Below are 21,916 nucleotides of genomic sequence, written 5' to 3' on the forward strand. Positions count from 1 at the left end.
ATCAGAGCAAGTGTACTTAATATTCTTAAGTTTGCCAACAGTACGATATTGGGTGGGATAGTAAATACCAAGGGAGATGCAAAGAGGCTTTAAGATGATTTAGATATTTTGAGTAAGTGGGCAGATGTAGTAAAACATGAATAAATGTGAAATTCCTGACATGGTTAAAAAAACAGAAATACTGAATATTGTTTAAATAGTGATAGATTGGGAAATGTTGACATTATTGTACAACAGTCATTGAGAGTAAACATGTCATTGCAAGGAGCACGGATGTTTTACTAAAATTATAGAGGACTGTGATGAGACCACATCTGGAGTATTGTGTGAAGTTTTGGTCTGCTACCTGAAAAAGTGTTACACTTATCATAGAGGGAGTGTAGTAAAGGCTTACCATACTGATTTCTGGGTTGGCAGGACCGTCACGTGAGGGAAGATTAGCCTAACTAAGTCAATATTCTTTAGAATTTTCAAAGGTTCAAAGATTCACTTATTGTCAAAGTATACAACTCTGAAACTCTTCTTCTCTGGATAGCCACAAAACCAGGAAAGAGAAGAACAGCAGCACGATCATCAACCCCAAATCCCTCCTCCCTGCATAAAAGTCAAACAAAAATGGAACAGGCACATCGACCCCCAAATCTCCCTCCTGGTGAATACAAAAGAACGAGAAAGATCAGGCTAAAACCACAGAATATAAAAAAACTAACAGTCTGAAAGAAAAAGTCTATAGTCCAAGTCCACATCCAAAATGCAGAAAGACTGGGTAACATTCCCTGGGCACAGTGGCAGGCCTTTCCCTTTCTGTAGCAGAGTGATCTCACCAGCGAATGAAAAGCAGTCTCCTCTCTCCGGCAGCAGAGTGATCCCACCAGCGACCAAAAGTCAGGCAGCCAGCGCTCGCTATCCACATTTGTCTCAATGTTTCAATCTTTCTCGTCGTTTTAATCAGCGAACAGTGGAATCTTGAATCAGTGAAATGGAGTTGAACATCGGCTCACAACCTTCTCGCCATGAGGTTCGCACGCGCTACCTCTGCCTCCGGGAATCCTCTCGGAGACTGCAGAGCGCTGGAACACCCAAAGGATCTCCAAACTGCAAATCACAGACTCCAACAGTTCCAGAGTCACATTCAAAATGATAAGCAAATGTAAAAGATGTAAAAGGAGTTAAATATATGGTTTCATGATCTATCCAGAAGATGTCAACTGAAAGAGCATTGTATGCCGGCGCCATCTTGATCGGAAGAATGAGAGATGTAATGGAAATATACAAAATTCTTTCAGGCCCGAAAAGTTGGATGCTGAGCAGATGCTTTCCCTAGCTGGAAGTGTCTCAAACCAGGCATCATAGTCTCAGCTTATGAGGTCAGTCATTTAGGACTGAGATGACAAAACTTCCGTTCACTAAGAGAATGGATTTCTCTATGACAAAAGGCGATGAATACTAAATCACAGAATTTATTTAAAAATGTGATGAACAGACAGTATCAAGGGGTATGGAGGGACTGTAGTATTATGGTATTGAGATAAGAGAAATGTAAATCAAAATGCAGGTATCAAAATCCTATTGTGAGTGCTAATGCTAATGACTGAAAATCATAGGGTGCTTTATAATAGCAGCAGGCTAACAAATATCTGGTGATAGTATTTGTTCCCAGAATTTCTGGAGAATATTTAATAGGCCTGTCTTCATTTTGTTTTTATTTTGCTTTTTGCTTTTTGGATATGGCCAGCACTTACTGTCCATCTCAATTGCTCTCTTTAAACTTGTAAACTCCTCTCATGAAGATACTCCCATATTGCTACAGGGAGGGAAATTCAGAATTAGAATCAGAATCAGAATCAGGTTTTTTAATCACCAGACTGGGTTGTGAAATTTGTTAACTTAGCAGCAGCAGTACAATGCAATACATGGTAATATAGAAAGAAAAAAAGTAATAAATAAATAACCAAGTAAGTCAATTACAGTAAATATATATGTGTGTGTGTGTGTGTGTGTGTGTGTGTGTGTGTGTGTGTGTATGTATATAGTTAACTTAAAAAATAGTGCAAAAACAGAAATAATATATATTAAAAAAGTGAGGTAGTGCTCATGGGTTCAATATCCATTTAGGAATCGAATGGCAGATAAGAGAAGCTGTTTCTGAATCGCTGAGTGTGTGCCTTCAGGCTTCTGTCCCTCCTACCTGATGGTAACCATGAGTAGAGGGCATGCCCTGGGTGATGTGGGTCCTTAATAATGAATGTCACTTTTGTGAGACACTGGTCCTTGAAGAAGGCTTGGATACTATGGAGGCTAGTACCCAAGATGGAGCTGACTAATTTTACAGCTTTCTATAGCTTATTTTGGTCCTGTGCAGTAGTGCCCCCCCCCACTCCCCCTGCATACCAGACAGTGATGCAGCCTGTCAGAATGCACTCCACGGTACAACTATAGAAGTTTTCGAGTATTTTAGGAGACAAACCAAATCTTCTCAAACTCCTAATGAAGAATAGCTACTGTCTTGCTTTCTTTATAAGTGCGTCGATATGTTGGGATAAGGTTAGATCCTCAGTGATCTTGACACCCAGGAACTTGAAGTTGCTCACTCTCTCCACTTCTGATCCCTCTATGAGGATTGGTTCATGTTCCCTTGTCCTCCCTTTCCTGAAGTCCACAATCAGCTCTTTGGTCTTACTGATGTTGAGTGCCAGGTTGTTGCTACAACACCACTCAACTAGCTGGTATATCTCACTCCTGTACGCCCTCTCATCACCACCTGAGATTCTACCAACAATGGTTGTATCGTCAGCAAATTTATAGATGGTATTTGAGCTATGCCTAGCCACACAGCCATGGTTATAGAGAGAGCTGTGGGCCAAGCATACATCCCTGAGGTGCGCCAGTGTTGATTGTCAGTAAGGAGGAGATATTATTAGTAATCTGCACAGATTGTGGTCTTCCCGTTAGGAAGACGAGGATCCACTTGCAGCGGGAGGTACAGAGGCCCAGGCTCTGTAGCACATCAATCAGGACTGTAGGAATGATGGTGTTAAACACTGAGCTATAGTTGATGAACAGCATCCTGACATAGGTATTTGTATTATCCAGGTGATCTAAGGCCATTGAAGAGGCATTGAGATTTTGTCTGCCGTAGACCTATTGTGGCAACAGGCAGATTGCAGTGGGTTCAGGTCCTTGCTGAGGTAGGAGTTCATTCTAGCTATGACCAACCTTCAAAGCCTTTCATCACCGTAGATGTGAGTGCTATTGGGCGATAGTCATTAAGACTGCTCACACTACTCTTCTTGGGCACTGGTATAAGTGTCACCCTTTTGAAACAGGTGGGAACTTCCAATCATAGCAGTGAGAGGTTGAAAATGTCCTTGAATACATCTGCCCCTTGGTTAGCTCAAGTTTTCAGAGTCTTCCCTGGTACTCCATTGGGTCCTGCTGCTTTGTGAGGGTTCACCCTCCTGAAAGACAGCCTGACATTGGTCTCCGAGACAAAGATCACAGGGTCACCAGGTGCAGCAGGGATCTTCACAACTTGTTTATATTCTCCCTTAGAAGATGTTAAGCTCATCTCGTAGTGAAGCATCACTGCTGTTCATGCTATTGAGCTTCGCTTTGTAGGAAGTAATGTCCTACAAACCCTAGCAGAGTTGTCATGCATCTAATATTGCCTCCAACCTTGCTCAGAATTGTTTCTTCACTCTTGGAATAGCCTTCCACAAGTCATACCTGGTTTTCTGGTACAGACCTGAGCCACCAGACTTAACTGCCACACATCTAGCCCTCGGCAGTTGACAAACCTCTTGATTCATCCACGGCTTTTGGTTTTGGAACATACAGCAAGTTTTCACAGACACACACTCACCCACACAGGTTATAATGAAGTCAATTCAAAACAGGCTTTAAGCACTCCTTCTTCATCCTCAGTCTTCATTCTCTGCCTATACTCAGGGAGCAGAAGAAAGCCAGGTGATCAGACTTTCTGAAGTGTTGGCGTGGAATAGCACGGTAGGCATTTTTGTTGATGGTGAAACAGTGGTCCAGTGTGTGCTTCCTCTAATACTACAAGTGATGATAATTATTTAGTGACTTTTTCAAGCTAGCCTGGTTAAAATCCCCCAGAATGATGGTGAAGGCATCCTGCTTTGTGCATGTTGATCACACCACTCATATCATCCAGAGCCCATTTGATATTAGCCTCAGGTGGAATGTACACCACTACCAAGATGATCGCTCAAATCTCCCATGGAAGGTAAAATGGCCGACACTTCATTGCGAGATGTTCCAGGTCTGGTGAGCAGAATTGGGAAATCACTGACACAATTGTGCACCAAGAGGAATTTCCCATGAGGCATACACCTTCACCTCTGCTCTTCAGAGACTTGACAGTCCTATCCTAATTGTGTATAGTGAACCCATCAATCTGAGTTGTTGCATCTGGTATGGAAGGGGTTAACCAAGATTCCATAAAACAAAGGCCACACACGGTCCTAATTTTAGACGTAAAATTCATGGTTTTATCTCTAATGAAGGAACGGTGATTTACTTCTTAATCAGAATGGTGTGCAAGCTGTAGGGCAGCATGCTAGGAGCCAAAAGGCTCAAGAGTACATAAGTCACCCAGATCAGATGAGCTGCATCCTAGGGTTCCAAAAGAGGAAGTGCAAGAGATCGTGGAGGCATTAGTAATGGTAATTCAAGAATCACTGGACTCGGGCATGGTTCTGGAGGACTGCAAATATCACTCCACCTTTTAAGAAAGGAGGAAGGCAGCAGAAACAAAATTATAGACCAGTTAGCCTGACCTCAGTGGTTGGGAAGATGTTGGAGTCAGTGTTAAGGATGAGGTTATGGAGCACTTGGTGACACAGGAAAAGATAGGACAAAGTCAGCATGGTTTCATTAAGGGAAAATCTTGTCTGACAAACCTGTTTGAATTCTTTGAGAAGATTACAAGTAAGATCGATAAAGGGGATACAGTGTATGTTGTATATTTGGATTTTCAGAAGGCCTTTGGCAAGGTGCCACACATGAGGTTGCTTACCAATTTAAGAGCCCGTGGTATTACAGGAAAGTTACTGGCATGGTTAGAGCATTGGCTGATGGGTAGGTGGCTGCCAGTGACTAGTGGTGTTCCACAGGGGTCGGTGTTGGGACCGTTTCTTTTTATGCTGTATATCAATGATTTAGATGATGGAATAGATGGCTTTGTTGCCAAGTTTGCAGATGATACAAAGGTTGGTGGAGGGGCAAGTAGTGTTGAGGAAAGAGGTAGGCTGTAGAAGGACTTAGATTAGGAGAATGGGTAAGAAAGTGGCAAATGAAATACAATGTTGGAAAATGCATGGTCATGCACTTTGGTAGAAGAAATAAATGAATAGACTATTCTAATGGTTAACTTGCAGGTAGAGTCAGTGGTGAGGAAGGCAAATGCAATGTTAGCATTCATTTCAAGAGGTCTAGAATACCAGAGCAGTGATGTGATGCTGATGCTTCCGAAGGCACTGGTGAGGCCTCACCTTGATTGTTGTGAACTGTTTTGGGCTCCTCATCTAAGAAAAGATGTGCTGGCATTGGAGAGGGTCCAGAGGAGGTTCACAAGGATCATTTCGGGAATGAAACGTTATCACATGAATAATGTTTGATGGCTCTGGGTTTTTACTTGCAGGAATTTAGAAGGATGAGGGGAAAATCTCATTGAAACCTTTCGAGTGTTGAAAGGCCCAGACAGAGTAAATGTGGAAAGTATGTTTTCCATGGTGGGGGAGTCTAGGACACGAGGGCACAGCCTCAGGTTAGAGGGGCGTCCATTTAACACAGAAATGCGGAGAAATTTCTTTCGCCGATGGGTAGTGAATTTGTGGAATTTGTTACCACAGGCAGCTGTGGAGGCCAGGTTATTGGGTGTATTTAAGGCGGAGATTGATAGGTTCTTGATTGGTGGCATCAACGATTACGGGGAGAAGGCTGTGTAGTAGGGCTGAGGAGGGGAAAAAAGGATCAGCCGTGATTGAATGGTGGAGCAGACTCGAGCCAAATGGCCTAATTCTGCTCCTATGTCTTCCGGTCCAGTAGCGTTTTCATGTACACGAAGGCATCATTCTTTTTGGTGGCAGAGGCTATTTGAGTGGTGCTACTGGAGTGGCCTAAGAAAGTTGATGCATCAGTATTGGAGAGAATGAATGTATATGGTGGTTGACAGGGTGCCAATTAGGCGAGTTGCTTTGCCTTGGGTGGTGTCAAACATCTCAAATGTTGTTCGAGCTGTACCCATCCAGGAGAGGATTCCACTACAGAATAGTATTGTGTCTTGTGGGTGGTGGAAAGTCTTTTAGGTGTCAGGAGGCGAGTCACTGTTAGGACATTGATATTGGGGAAGTCAATGATTGTAAAGCCATTGAATGCTAAGTGTAAGTGATTATCCTTCTCATATTGGAGATGGTCATTGCTTGCTACTTATGTGCAGCCCAGTATTAACTTGCCACTCAATGGCCCATGTAATCTGGGTCTTGCTGCATGTAAACATGAGTTACTTCAATTACTGATGAGTTGTGAATAGAATTAAACACTGTGAAATTATTAACTATCAGTCTCACTTATAACTATATTGTCGAGGGAAGCTCCAGGGAAGTTTGGGTCCAGTCTCTTCTCTGAGGAGCTCCTGGAACTGGGGTGATTGACCTCGAGCCATCTTCTTTTCTGTGAGGTATGACTCCAGCCACTGGAGTATTGTTTCCTTGATGCTGTTGCCTCAAGTTTCACTGGGTCACCTTGATATCACCAATTATAATATGCAAACTTGATGTCAAGGGCAGCAACTCTCACCTCACCTCTGGAATTTAGCTCTCTGCTCCATGTTTAGGCCAAGGCTAAGTGGTTCTGGTGAAACCCAAACTGGGCATCAGTGAGTAGATTATTGGTGAGTAAATGCTACTTGATAGGACTATTGATGACAACTTCTATTACTTTGCTCTTAATTGAGAGCCGACTGATTAAGCAGCAATTAGTTGGATAGGATTTTTTTTTTGATCAGGGCATAACTGGCCAATCGCAGTGTTGTACTGGAACAGCTTAGTTTCAGGTGTAGCCAGTGCTGGAGTGCAAGTCTCCGTCCTTACAGCTGGGATAGTGTATTTCTCTAAAGAATATGCGGCTGTCAACGCTCTCTGTCATTTGTTTATATCACAAGCGTACTAACTGGCTGAAGATTGGCTACTGTGATGCTGTGGATCACAGGAGAATATCCAGAGGGATCGTTCACTATGACTGTTTTGATTATCATTTTGTCATAAAGGTACTTTGCATAAATGTACACAAATTATTTTAGAAATAAATATGTAGATAGCATTTCAAATTTTCATTTAAATTTCAATGGCTGTGTACATTCACACAGCATGCTCTTCCTTTGATAGGGCTGCATAACAAAAACGTTCAGTGAAGCAATTGTGTAACCGAACTATGTGGATCCAAAGATCACAGGTCTTTGAACTCCATACTGTGAGGAAGCATCTGATATCCGCCCAGATGCCTGGGGATTTCCACATTTGGCCGCGAAAGCTCTGCAGGATTCAGGCCAGGTTCCTGCTCTTGCTCAATACACACAGACTTCAAAACTTGCTCAAGTGGAATGCTGAAATCTTTCCAATTTGAAACTATGGTCACCCGAAACAAGTTGTAGAAAACCAAATAATTCAGATATGAAGGAGACATCACATACACACTGCTGCTCTTATGCAAATGATATAAATGTGAAATAATTGTTGCTATTCTAATGAACAGAACAACACCTCGCTTGGTAAGGGTTGTCATGTACTGCAGGTGACACCAGACCGTCATCCAGAGACTGTAAGCAATAGGGAAAGGCAAAGGATAGCAACATGGAGCATCCATACACTTTACCAGAAAGGAAAGTTGGACAACACATTAGATGAAATGAAAAGGTTGGAAGTTGATGTCTTAGGCCTGTCAGAAATTAGATGGACCGATAGTGGCAAATTCATTAAGAGAAGTTCTCTGATAATGTATTCAGGAGTTATCAGCATATGTATGGAGTTGGAATTATTTTAAACAAACAGGTATCAAAATGTCTTATGGGATATTGGGCGATATCCGACCGGCTACTTTTAGTTAGATTAAGGGGTAACCCTTTTAACATTAGCATAATCCAAGCCTATGCGCCAACAAACGATGCAGATGAAGAGGATATCAAGTTTTATGAAGATCTCGACAGCGCTTATGAGCAATGTAAATCTCAGGATATAAAACTAATCATGGGAGATTCTAACTCCAAAGTTGGACAGGAAAGGGTTGATAACATCAGAGGACCTTTTGGATTAGGGGAGAAAAATGAAAATGGAGAAAGGTTTACTGATTGGTGTGTCAGAAACAACCAAGTGATCACCAATACTTGGTATAAAAACCATCCACGTAGATTGTGTACTTGGATTAGCCCTGGAGATAGAACAAGGAATCAAATAGATTTCATTACCATCAATGAATGCTTTAGAAATAATATCACAAATTCTAAAGCCTCCCCAGGAGCAGACTGTGGTTCAGATCACCATCCAGTAATAGCTACCATCAAAACAAAATTAAAGAAACTGAAACGTGGAAAAAAGAGAAAGAAGTATATGTTGGGAGAACTTAAAAAATATAGCATACTTAAGCAACAATTCAACACAGCACCTATTTGCGACAGCTTTAAATTTGCTATACAGCAATCAGCAGAGGAGATAATCCCAGTACAAGAAATCCAACACATCAGCAAGGGGTGGATAGCCCAAGAAATTCTAGATCTGATGAAACAAAGAAGGTTAGTGAAGAATAATGAAGTGCAATACAGAGAGCTAGACAGACAGACAGACAAACCAGACAATTGTGCAATATTGCAAAGGAAGAACGGCTGAATCAGAAATGCAATGAAGTAGAAGGCCATATTAACAACAGCAAAGAAATGCACAGGAAAATTAAGGAAATTACTGGAAATTAAAAAATCTCATTTACAGGATGCATAAGATCAGCAGACGGATCCATACTAACAGATCCAGATAAAGTATGTGAGAGGTGGATTCAGTACATAGAGCAGCTTTTTGAAGATAATAGAGGGGAACCCCCAGCTATTAAACACCCTAATTCTGGCCCACCTTTTACCAAAGAAGAAATAACTAAAGCAATGAAAAGCATGAAACATGGTAAAGCCACTGGACCTGATGAAATTTCAGTGGAAATGATACAAGCCCTAGGAGATCTGGGCATAGATATTCTTTTTGAACTGTTTAATGGCATATATGAGTCTGGTGATCTACTGAAATCAGTATTTATAACTCTGCCAAAAATTCCTGGAACTATTGACTGCAAAAATTATAGAACAATCAGTCTTATGAGTCACATAATAAAGATTTTGTTGAAAATTGTTCTGAGTCGAATTAAAAACAAGTTAAGGCCAGAAACTTCTAAACTGCAATATGGGTTTATTGAGGATAGAGGAACTAGGAACACAATTTTCATACTACGAATGCTTTCAGAAAGGGCAATGGAATATCAAAATGATGTCTTTTTATATTTTATTGATTTCACTAAAGCATTCGACAAAGTGCAGCGTGAAAAATTATTTCAAATTCTCACTAAACTGAACATTGACAGAAAAGACCAATAACTCCTTCAAAATTTATATTGGAACCAAACGGCAGCGGTAAAAATTGATGATAATATAAGCAGTTGGACTAAAGTTCAAAGAGGAGTTAGACAGGGATGCATTGCCTCACCAGAATTGTTCAATATCTATAGTGAAATGATTCTCAGAGAAATAGAAGATCTAGATGGGATAAAAATTGGACATACAATCATCACAGCAATATGTTGTTGATGTTAACAACAAAAATTGTTGACATCAACAATATAAGATATGCAGACAATACCACCCTAGTAGCAAGTGCTGCAGAAGACCTACAAATCCTCCTAGATAAAGTAGTACAAACAAGTGCAGATTCTGGTCTAACCATCAACTGTAAAAAAACAAATGTATGGTAATATCAAAACAGCAGGATACTCCCAACTGCCAGTTGTACATTGGTAACCAAGAGATTGAACAAAAGACCAGTTTTAATTACCTTGGTAGCTTTATATCACAAGATGCTAGAAGTAAAGTAGAAATAAAGAGAAGAATTGCTATTGCCAAAACCAACTTCCAAAAAATGAAACCCATTTTTACCAACAGACACATTTCTATGACAACAAGGCTTAGGCTAGTAAAATGTTACATCTGGTCAATCTTGCTGTATGCTTCCAAAATATGGACTATAACACCAGAACTCCAAAGAAACCTAGAAGCAACAGAACTGTGGTTTCTTAGAAGAATGCTGAAAATATCATATAGACATTTTATTTCTCAGAGTAGGAGAGAGGCCAGACTGCACAGGCGCGTGACGTCAGCCAGCTGAGCGCGAACAGTTTAAAAAGAAAACCGCCATATCCAGCGGGCAGCGTTGGAGCGGGCTGCGGAGTGAGAGGGTGCAGAGTGAAAGGGCTTTGGCTCAACGGGCTTCGGCGGAGACGGGAAGAGGCTTCCTGCAACCGTTGAGTCTCATAGTAACGGAGTAAGTTACAGTTTTTTGGTATTTAGTACAAACAGTAGCATTAGAGGTATGCATCTAGGATTAGTGTTGTGCTTGGAGTGCCAGATGTGGGGACCCTGGGAGACTCCCGGCCTCCCCAAGGATTACATCTGCACCAGGTGCACTGAGATGAGGCTCCTTAAGGACCGTGTTAAGGTGCTGGAGATGGAAATAGATGACCTTCGGCTAATTAGGGAAAGTGAGGAGGTGATAGATACTACCTATAGAAAGGTAGTTGATAGCACCCCTGTGACAGTCCCCCTCAGAAAGCGATATAGCGTTTTGGATACTGTTGAAGAGGTAGACCTGACAGAGGAGGACCACAGTGAACGAGACTCTGGCATTCTGCCCAGTGCCGAAATCAAGAGAGCAAGAAGAAATGCGGTAGTTATAGGGGGTTCCATCGTAAGGGAGACGGACAAGAGATTCTGCGAGCCGGACAAGGATACCCGGATGGTGTGTTGCCTCCCTGGTGCCCAGGTACGGGATGTCTCAGATCGAATCCAGAGTATTCTGAGGAGAGAGAGCGAGCAGCCGGAAGTCTTGGTACATGTTGGTGCCAATGACATAGACAGAAAAAGAGAGGAGGTCCTGAAGAAAGATGACTGGGAGCTAGGAAGAAAATTGAAAAGCCGGACTTCCAGAGTAATAATATCAGGATTGCTGCCTGAGCTGCGCGTTAATGATGGTAAGAATAGCAGAATTAAGCAGATGAATGTTTGGCTAAGTAACTGGTGCAGGGGGCAGGGCTTCAAATTCTTGGATCATTGGGATCTATTTTGGGGAAGGTATGACTTATACAAAAAAGATGGATTACACCTGAACTCAAAAGGTACTAATATCCTGGCGGGATTGTTTAATATAGCTGTTAGGGAGGGTTTAAACTAAGTTGGCAAGGGGAAGGAAACCAAGGTGTTAGGGTTGAGGAAGAGGAAAATAGAAATAAGTCAAAAATACTGTGCAGCAAAGATGCAAGAAGGACAGGCCAGTGAATATACAGGATAATTTGCTGCAAAATGGAAATATAGCAAAATCGGCAACAGATACTGATCTAAATGTACTGTACTTAAATGCACGCAGCAATAGAAATAAAGTGGATGACCTTGCTGCACAGCTGCAGGTTAAAAGATATGACATTGTGGCCATCACCGAGTCATGGCTAAATGATGGATGTGATTGGGAGCTGAATATCCAAGGATACACAGTGTATAGGAAAGATAGGAAGGTAGGTAAAGGGGGTGGCGTGGCCCTGATGGTAAGTAACGATATCAAATCAATAGAAAGAAGGGACATAGGATCAGAAGAGGTAGAATCCTCATGGGTAGAATTAAGAAATGGCAAGGGTAAAAAGACACTAATAGCAGTTACATACAGGCCTCCAAACAGCAGCTGGGATGTGGACTACAAGTTGCAGCTGGAAATAGAAAAAGCGTGTCAGAAGGATAATGTCAAGATAATTATGAGGGATTTTAATATGAAAGTGGATTGGGAAAGTCGGGAAGGTAATGGATCTCAGGAGAGGGAGTTTGTAGAATGCCTACGGGATGGCTTTTTGGAGCAGCTTGTCCAGAAGCCCACCAGGGGACCGGCTGTTTTGGATTGGGTGCTGTGTAACGAACCTGAGGCGATTAGGGAGCTGGAGGTAAAGGAACCCGTTGGAAGTAGTGATCATAATATGATTGAGTTCAGTTTCCAACTTGCAAGGGAGAAGCTGGTATCAGGTGTATCGATATTTCAGTGGAACAGGGGAAATTACAGTGGTATGAGAGAGGAACTGGCTCAAGTCGATTGGAAAAATAAGCTAAATGGAGGGACAGCAGAGCAGAATTGGATGAAATTCCTACAAGAAATAAGGAAAATGCAGGAAAAATATATTCCAAGAAAAAAGAAAATCATGAATGGAAAAATGGCACAAATGTGGCTAACGAGAGAGGTTAAGGCAAAAATAAAAACAAAAGAAACGGCGTACAAGGAAGCAAAAATTAGTGGGAAAAATGAGGACTGGAAGACTTTTAAAAACTTACAGAAGGTAGCTAAGAAAGTCATTAGGAAAGAAAAGATGAATTATGAAAGGAAGTTGGCGATTAACATAAAAAAGGATACTAAGAGTTTTTTAAAATATATGAAGAGTAAAAGAGTGACAAGGGTAGATACAGGACTGATTGAAAATGATGCTGGAGAAATTATAATGGATAACAAAGAGATGGCGGAGGAACTGAATGAGTATTTTGCATCAGTCTTCACAGTGGAAGACATGAGCAATATACCTGATAGCCAGAGGTATCAGGGAATAGAATTAGGTACAGTCAAGATTACTGGAGAGAAAGTGCCTGGGAAGCTAAGTGGACTAAGAATAGATAAGTCTCCTGGTCCGGATGAGGTGCACCCAAGGGGTCTGAAGGAGGTGGCTTTGAAGATTGTGGGAGCATTGGAAATGATCTTCCAGGAATCAATAGACTCTAGCATGGTTCCGGAGGACTGGAAGGTCACAAATGTAGTTCCGCTATTTAAGAAAGGAAGGAGGCAGCAAAAAGAAAATTACAGATCTATTAGTCTGACATTGGTAGTTGGAAAGATATTGGAGTCAATCCTCAAGGACGAGGTTATGAAATACCTCAAGGTGCATGACAAGATAGGCCAAAGCCAGCATGGTTTTATGGAGGGAAGATCCTTCCTCACCAACCTATTGGAATTTTTTGAGGTAATCTCTAATAAAATTGACAAGGGAGAGGCTGTGGATGTTGTGTATTTGGATTTTTAAAAGGCCTTCGATAAGGTGCCGCATATGAGGCTGCTTAATAAGATGAGAGCCCATGGAATTATAGGAAAGATATTGAAATGGGTGGAGCATTGGCTGATAGGCAGAAAGCAAAGGGTGGGAATAAAGGGATCCTATTCTGATTGGTTGCCGGTTACTAGTGGTGTTCCGCAGGGGTCGGTGTTGGGGCCGCTTCTTTTTATGATGTATATCGATGATTTGGATTATGGATTAAATGGTCTTGTGGCTAAGTTTGCGGATGACACCAAGATAAGTGGAGGAGCAGGAAATGCTGAAGAAATGGAAAGGTTGCAGAGAGACTTAGTCAGTTTAGGAGAGTGGGCAAAGAAATGGCAGATGAGATACAACGTTGACAAATGTACGGTTGTACATTTTGGAAGAAGAAATAATCAGGCAGATTATTATTTAGATGGGGAGAAAATTCAAAACTCGGAAGTGCAAAGGGACTTGGGGGTCCTCGTGCAGGATACCCTAAAGGTTAACCACCAAGTTGGATCGGCGGTAAGGAAAGCGAATGCTATGTCGGCATTCATTTCAAGAGGAATAGTGTATAAGAGTAAAGAGGTGTTGATAAGGCTCTATGGGGCATTAGTGAGACCTCATTTGGAATACTGTGTGCAGTTTTGGGCCCCCTATCTTAGAAAGGATATACTGATGTTGGAGAGAGTTCAGAGAAGATTTACGAGGATGATTCCTGTAATACAGGGGCTAACTTATGAGGAGCGTCTGTCGGCTCTTGGATTGTATTCATTAGAGTATAGAAGAATGAGAGGGGATCTCATAGAAATGTTTCGAATGTTGAAAGGGTTGGACAGAGTAGATGTGGAAAGGTTGTTTCCCTTGGTGGGTGAGTCTAGGACAAGAGGCCATAGTCTTAGAATTAGAGGGTACCCAGTTAAAACAGAGATGAGGAGAAATTTTTTTAGCCACAGAGTTGTGGATTTGTGGAATTCGTTGCCACATACAACTGTGGAGGCCCGATCATTGAGGGTGTTTCAGGAGGAGATTGACAGGTATCTAATTAGTCAGGGTATCAAGGGATATGGGGAAAAAGCCGGAAATTGGAACTAGATGGGTAAATAGTTTAGCTCATGGGGGAGCTGCGGAGCAGACTCGATGGGCCGAATGGCCTACTTCTGCTCCTTTGTCTTGTGATCTTGTCTTGTCTTGTGAGATAGGGTAACTAATGAGACAGTACTCCAATGTGCCCATACAAAAAGATCATTAATGAGAACATTAAATAAGAGAAGCTTAAATTCCTGGGCCATGTCATCAGAAAGGGAATGCTTAACATTACAAGGCCGTATGCCTGGGAAACACGGAAGAGGAAGGCAAAGAAGAAAATGTATGGGCACTGTGAAAGAACTAACAGATCTAAGTGTGTGAGATATCATTGACGCTGCGTGGGATCGTTCGATGTGGAAAGCTATGATTGCACAAGCGTGTAACGTGCAAGACACACGAAGAGAGAGATTCTACATGCACAACATCCATACAAAAAAAGGATAGTGTTATATGTTGATATTTATGTTTAATGTGGTAGAAGGACAAAGACCATGCTCTACACCCAGCTGCCTGTGGCATGGAAATGAGCCAACGTTCTAATACAGTGAATAATAAGGTGGAAATTCAGAGTAACAGATAACTAGAAGAACTCTGCTCATGTTGCTCAGTATGTAGAACCGATTGCCCCAGACTGGGGAAAAGCCTATCGTTATGGAAACTCACCAGACAGCCCAGACGGCGGTCACAGATGGAATTTCAATCTCTTTCTGGGGAGTGGTTCAGCAGCTACTAGTTGGTGCTTATGCACATGGCTCTTCCACACTGCTCCCACCGACTGATTGGCTTTTTTTTTGCCCTGAAAGATGTAGGAAGGCCTTCTGTTTTGCTGTATCTGCTGTGAAGATTGAGCTCATCTGTGAAGCCCTCCATATCAAAAATGTTGACTCTCAATTTTACTTTACTTTATTGTCGCAAAACAATTGATACTAGAACGTACAATCATCATAGCGATATTTGATTCTGCGCATCCCGCTCCCTGGATTACAAATCGATAGTAAATATTAAAAATTTAAATTATAAATCATAAATACAAAATAGAAAAATTGAGAGTAAGGTAGTACAACAAAAACCGAGAGGCAGGTCCGGATATTTGGAGGGTACGGCTCTGATCCAGGTCAGGATCAGTTCAGCAGTCTTACCACAGTTGGAAAGAAGCTGTTCCCAAATTTGGCCGTATGAGTCTTCAAGCTCCTGAGCCTTCTCCCGGAGGGAAGAGGGACGAAAAGTATGTTGGCTGGGTGGGTTATGTCCTTGATTATCCTGGAAACACTGCTCCAACAGCGTGCAGTGTAAAGTGAGTCCAAGGACGGAAGATTGGTTTGTGTGATGTGTTGCGCCGTGTTCACGATCTTCTGTAGCTTCTTTCGGTCTTGGACTTACAAATTTGTAAGTTTCTCTGCAGAATGGCCCAAAAAACCACTGGAGATCAGTAAACAAAAGCCGTACAAAGCATGGCATACCAATTGGATGCCATTTATTGCTGCAGATTGAAGTTCAGAGTGACCTTTTCCCTGAAGCTTGGCATGGCAAAATGAAGACACTGTATGCTTAAAGATAGCACTGCAGGGTCAGTGTAACCTTTCCTCAACAGGAGGGCATGCAATAGGGAGAAAGGAAAAACTAGTTTAAAATCAACATAAAACTTTATGATTGTATAAAAGCTTCCTTAAGCGAGCCTTGAAAAGAATACAGCAGCCTAAATGTAGCCAGTAAGAATTTTACAAACCACATAAAGCGAGCCTCACATTTTGGGAGAGTAAATGTCTCTCTACTATGCACAGGGAAGGTTTGTTCAATCCACACTCAGTGGCCACTTTATGAGGTATCTCCTGTATCCAGTAAAGTTGCCGCTTAGTGCATGTTTATGGTTTTCTGTTGTCATAGCTCATCCACTTCAAGGTTCAATGTGTTGTGCATTTGGAGATGCTCTTCTACACACCACGGTTACTGGATAACATGTGGTTATTAGAGTTACTGTCACCATCCTATCAGCTTGAATCAGTCTGGCCTTTCTTCTCTGACCTCTCTCATTAACAAGGTATTTTCGCCCACTCACTGGATTTTTTTTTTTTGTTTTTCGCACCATTCTCTGTAAACTTTAAAGACTGTTGTGCACGAAAATCGCAGAAGGTTGGCAGTTTCTGAGATACCCAAACCACTCAGTCAATCATTCCATGGTCAAAGTCACTTAGATCATACCTTTTCCCCATTCTGATGTTTAGTCTGAGCAACAACTGAACCTCTTGACCATGTCTGCATGTTTTTGTGCATTGAGTTGCTGCCACATGATTGGCTGATTAGATACTTGCATTAACGAGCAGGTGTACAGGTGCACGTAATAAAGTGGCCACAGTGTGTACATATCCATGCCTATCCATGTATCCTTCAAATACTTAATGATTATTTAATGGGTCTCACGCTCTGTTTGTCCGCATAACTTCCTCAGCACACATTGCTGATAATTACCTGGATGTCGTTCCTTCCAGGTGAAATCCTTGGCAGATGGAAAGGTAATGAATAACATCGGAATAGATTTGATAAATTCCTCCTTGCTTGCTGAAATGGTGTGGCTCATCCTGAAACATACAACTCAGGAATAGAAACAATATTTTACTTAGTGATACAGCGCAGAGAAGGTCCTTCAGACCCTTTGAGCCACGCTGTCTGAGTAATCCCACAAACCTGATTAACCCTGACCTAATCACGGGACAATTTACAATGGCCTACCCGGTACAACTTTGGACTGTGAGAAGAAACCAGAGCACTGGGGGGAAACCCACTCATTCTACGAGGAGGATGTACAGAAACTCCCCACAGAATGGCACTGGAATTGAACTCCAGACTGCCCTGAGCTGTAATAGCATCGCACTAGCCACTATGCTACGATGGTGCCCTGTCGAGCCCTTCGCCCAATACATTTAATCATTTTCAGAACAGCTTTGGAAATGTTTGTGATTTCAGGTAAAGTGGTTCCACTTATTTTCAATGAAAAAAGTTAGAGGTCTGACGTCTAGTTATACCTTCTCTGAAACAGAAAGGAGTATGCTGGAAATCTGAAACAAAAACAGCGAATGTCATAAACGTTCAATGGGCCAGGCAGCATCTTTGAAGAGGGGCATAAAGAAATGTTTCAGGTCAATGCCCTTTAATCAAAGCCAGAAATTGGATAAAACAAGTGAATTTTAAGTGATGCTGGGTTGGGGGTGTGGGGGAGAAGGTAGAGGCAATGAAGGGAATATTATGTTCGGGTGGACTCCAGAGTTGTGTATGTAATAGAATTGTTTATGGCATCATGTAATTAATATAGGAATGAGGGTGTTAAGATAGAGAGAAAAGAAACAAGTGGACATGGTGAACTCTCCATGTCAGTTGTTCCCACCCACCAGCTTCCTACTTACGTGAAGGGAATTTCAAGGCAAGATGTCTGTGACCTGGTTGGTGAGGACCATGGGACACAGGATCACCCATCCATGAAATGTTTAGGCACTCTATTGTGCCATGTAATTTTCAGGTGAACATTGTGTTGATACTATCAAAGAGTTTGAATCACACCAATAAAACAATATTATGATTTAAAATGAAACTTTAAACACAAAATACACTTAAATGATTAATTACGTTTAAGGTAATGCAAAAAATATAAATTACCCTTAATATACCTCCTTCCCTCACAACCCTTCCTCCCCACAAAATAATGTGCTGGTCCAAAGAATTCCCCACCAGGGCTATGGGAAATTATAGGATGGCATCACTCAGTTGCTGATTAAGTTTGGAGTAAAATTAGAATGACCAACTCTGATAGTTAGGGGCTTATATAATCGCACATGCTAAGATAGGAGTCACAAACCTCCAGGAATTACATGGGGAACTGCTAGCATTTCTCAGGAAAATCCAGACCTTTGGAGATGATGGAGGAAGGCTTAAAGGGGGAAGAAAGGGGTAGAGATGCAATACATTTTAGGAAAGAAATTCTAGGTATAGGAACTGAAATGGGTGAGTGCTGGATGAAATTTTGGGGTGGGAATGCCTTTACAAGTGCTGTTTTATTGGGCGTATTTGCAATCGACACTGGTGTACTCTGTTGTGGCACGTGGCCAAGTGGTTAAGGCATCAATCTAGTGATCTGAAGGTCGCTAGTTTGAGCCTCAGCTGAGGCAACGTGTTGAGCAAGGCACTTAACCACACATTGCTCTGCGACGACACCGGTGCCAAGCTGTATGGGTCCTAGTGCCCTTCCCTTGGACAACATCAGTGGCGTGGAGATTTGCAGCATGGGCAACTGCTGGTCTTGTATACAACCTTGCCCAGGCCTCAATCAACATCAAAAATCGATGGACAGCTGAAGAAGGTGTACTCTGCAAAATAATGTTGCATTCCCCAGCACAACCCCTACCATCACTTTCCCTCAATCATTTACTGCCATTGGGACTGACATAGCTGGATGTTGTAGTGACTTACAGCTCATCCACATTGCTGTTTTGATAAATCCAATAATTGGTTGCCTTCAATCCTAACTCTTCTTTTGTACCTTTGAGACCAACGAATACAAGGAATGATCCCATGCTGTGCTGCACCATGTCAAGTTGTGACTGAATGGCTACATGAGGTAAAAAAAATACTGATCAGCATTCACGGGTGAAGTTTGACACCCATACTCCTGTATCCTGTGGTTACCTGCTCCAAGACTGTATGGTGGATCTTGCTGGCACAGACCATCTTGAAGTGAGGCACTGAGCATTGGCAGGACCTTAACAGGTGCGACCAATTCCTTCAGTCCATTAAACCAAGCCCTGCCCACAAAACTGAGACATAGGAAGTTTTGCAGATGCTGGAAATCTCGAGTAACACACACAAAATGATGGAGGAACTCAGCAGGTCAGACAGCATCAATGAACAGTCGACATCTCTGCCTTTTTCCTTTCCAGTCCTGATGAAGGGTCTGGGCCCGAAATGTCAACTGTTCATTTCCCTCCATAGATCCTCTCGATCCGGCTGAATTACTCCAGCATCTTGTATGTGTTGCTGCCCACAAAATTCCTCAAGAAACCTGTGACACTCAGCAAAGTCTTACTGTATCACAGTCGTTATTGGATGTCAAGGGTGCATGACTTCTCAATGTTTCTAAATGTCCCTAACATTGATCAGCATTTAAAGACAACTAACAATAACATAAGCAATCGGGAAATTTAAAAAATCCTATCTTAAAAAAAATCTCCTAAATAAAATACTCTGAATTTTTTTAAAAAGGCAAACACAAACAGTTAATAATCTATCTTATTTCATTCTTAGCTCTCTTCTTCACAGCTATGCAATTTCCACTTAAATACATAGATTTGCAGATGCTGGATCAGGGCTATTTCAGAGTAGAAAGAGGCAGTAGATTGCCTGATGCTAAGGAATGGCAGCAAGCTCCTGTTCCACTGTTGGACTCCTATGGAGATCCTAATGGTAGGACGCAGTCAGGAAATGTCCAGTGGAACACAGCTACAGCACATGCAGGAGAGTGTCTGGACCTTCCCGTGCTAAGAAGTTTGCTTATAAATGATAATTAAGCTATAAAGGTTGGCTGTTTATCAGTCTTGTGCTGCAGAGATGATACGTATAGATATTCCAGGGGAGGAAAATTCCTGATACAATAAGATGTGCTTGCCACAGGTAATAAAGTAGCTTATCCTCTTACCAGGTTTGGCTTGGATTTCTTTTGGTAAAAGATGCTCATAGGTGTTGTATATTCCAGCATCAGAGATCACTGAAGGTGCATAAATACATATTTCCCCTTGTCCTTTATTGACGGCCACACCTACAAGAATTTAAGGTTATAGTAAATCAAGTTCACAAAAATATTATAGCTGTTGATATTATTTTCTTTAAAATTAAATTCTGCAAGGATGAAGAGATGAACTATAATGAAAACTGCAACTTTCAGTCTTCTGTAGCTCAAACTCTTGATCGATATTAGCCATGTAGGTGAAAACTCTAAGTGCATATGAGATTGTTGGTGTGAATGTGAATTTTCTGAGAAATCAGAAGACCTGACCTTCCAACAGTGTAGATGGGAAGCCATTAACAGAATAAAAATGGATTAAGGAAATAAAATCTTTCCATTATGTCCATTAAATCTGATGCAATGAATGCCTCTATTTTCATTTATGTTTACATGGTCTGTGGAAAACATTTCCAAATAAGTGCCTGGAACACACACACAAAATGCTGGAGGAGCTCAGCTGGCCGGTCAGCATCTATGGAAAAGAATAAACAGTTATCCTTTCATCAGCACTGGAAAAAAAGACGGTATTTTTCAGTACTGCTCAGATGATCTCTCTATAAATCTACAGAGCAATTTGATCAAGGGGAATTTCTCAATGTCAAGTGCTCAAGTATCTTACACTATAAACTTACAGGGTATAGAGTAACTTCACTCTTACCAAACTGCTCAATATCATTCAAATTTTTCCTTTTAACATGATAATTTTAAAGATTTAACTATTCCTAATATTCCTTCTCATGAATATGTTTCTCTGCTCTGACAGCTATATTTAAGGCTGAAAAGTCAGCCTTTGAGCAAAGTACCAGGAGAATCCAGGTAATCTGTCTACTCAATATTAAAATAAAAGTCAACGATAAGGAGTAGAAATACCAATGATAAAATAATTAGGTTTTGGACTTCCAAAGTGAAAATCAGAGTTGCATTCTTAGTATTTGTATCAATTTCTCATGCGAGTGAAAAGTTGTCCATTTGAGCAGAATAGCCTCCAGATGAAATGCAAGTACTTCTGGGATGAAGAAGGAATTGTCCATTTGACAGGACCAAAGGTAAGTAGGCCATTTAATACACATAGATTCATGAAGGCTACATTAGACCATAAGACCATATGATATAGATCATAAGATATACATACAGAATTTGGCCATTCAGCCCATTGAGTCTGCTCTGCCACTCAATCATGACTGATTTATCTTCCTTCTCAACCCGATTCTCCTGCCTTCTTCCTGGAGGTTTATGGCAGGGAGCTTCTCCCTTTGCCGCCTGCTATTGGGGACTCGGGGGGAGTCGATCGACTCGGGGCTTTGAGACTTTTTTTTACCGTGCCCATGGTCTGTTCTTTATCAAATTATGGTATTGTTTTGCACTGCTGTAACTATATGTTATAATTATGTGGTTCTGTCAGTGTTAGTCTTTGGTTTGTCCCGTTTTCTGTGATATCACTCCGGAGGAACATTGTATCATTTCTTAATGCATGCATTTCTAAATAACAATAAACGAGGACTGAGTGTTCTCATAATCTAAAATCTGACGCCCTTACTAATCATGAACCTATCAACCTTCACTTTAAATGTACCTAATGACTTGACCTCCACAGCCATCTGTGGTAATGAATTCCACAGATCCACCACTCACTGGTTCAATAAATTCTTCCTTATCTCTGTTTTAAAGGGACATCTGGTCCTTGACTTTTCCACT

The 21,916-nt window shown here is 41.5% G+C and overlaps 1 pseudogene; it reads right to left on the reverse strand.

The window, feature by feature from the left end:
- The window catches only part of LOC134340639 (all-trans-retinol 13,14-reductase-like), a 41,042-nt pseudogene that overhangs the window by 7,529 nt on the left and 11,597 nt on the right, over positions 1–21,916 (reverse strand).

This window comes from Mobula hypostoma, chromosome X1 (assembly GCF_963921235.1).
Source record: "Mobula hypostoma chromosome X1, sMobHyp1.1, whole genome shotgun sequence".
Classification (NCBI taxonomy): domain Eukaryota; kingdom Metazoa; phylum Chordata; class Chondrichthyes; order Myliobatiformes; family Myliobatidae; genus Mobula; species Mobula hypostoma.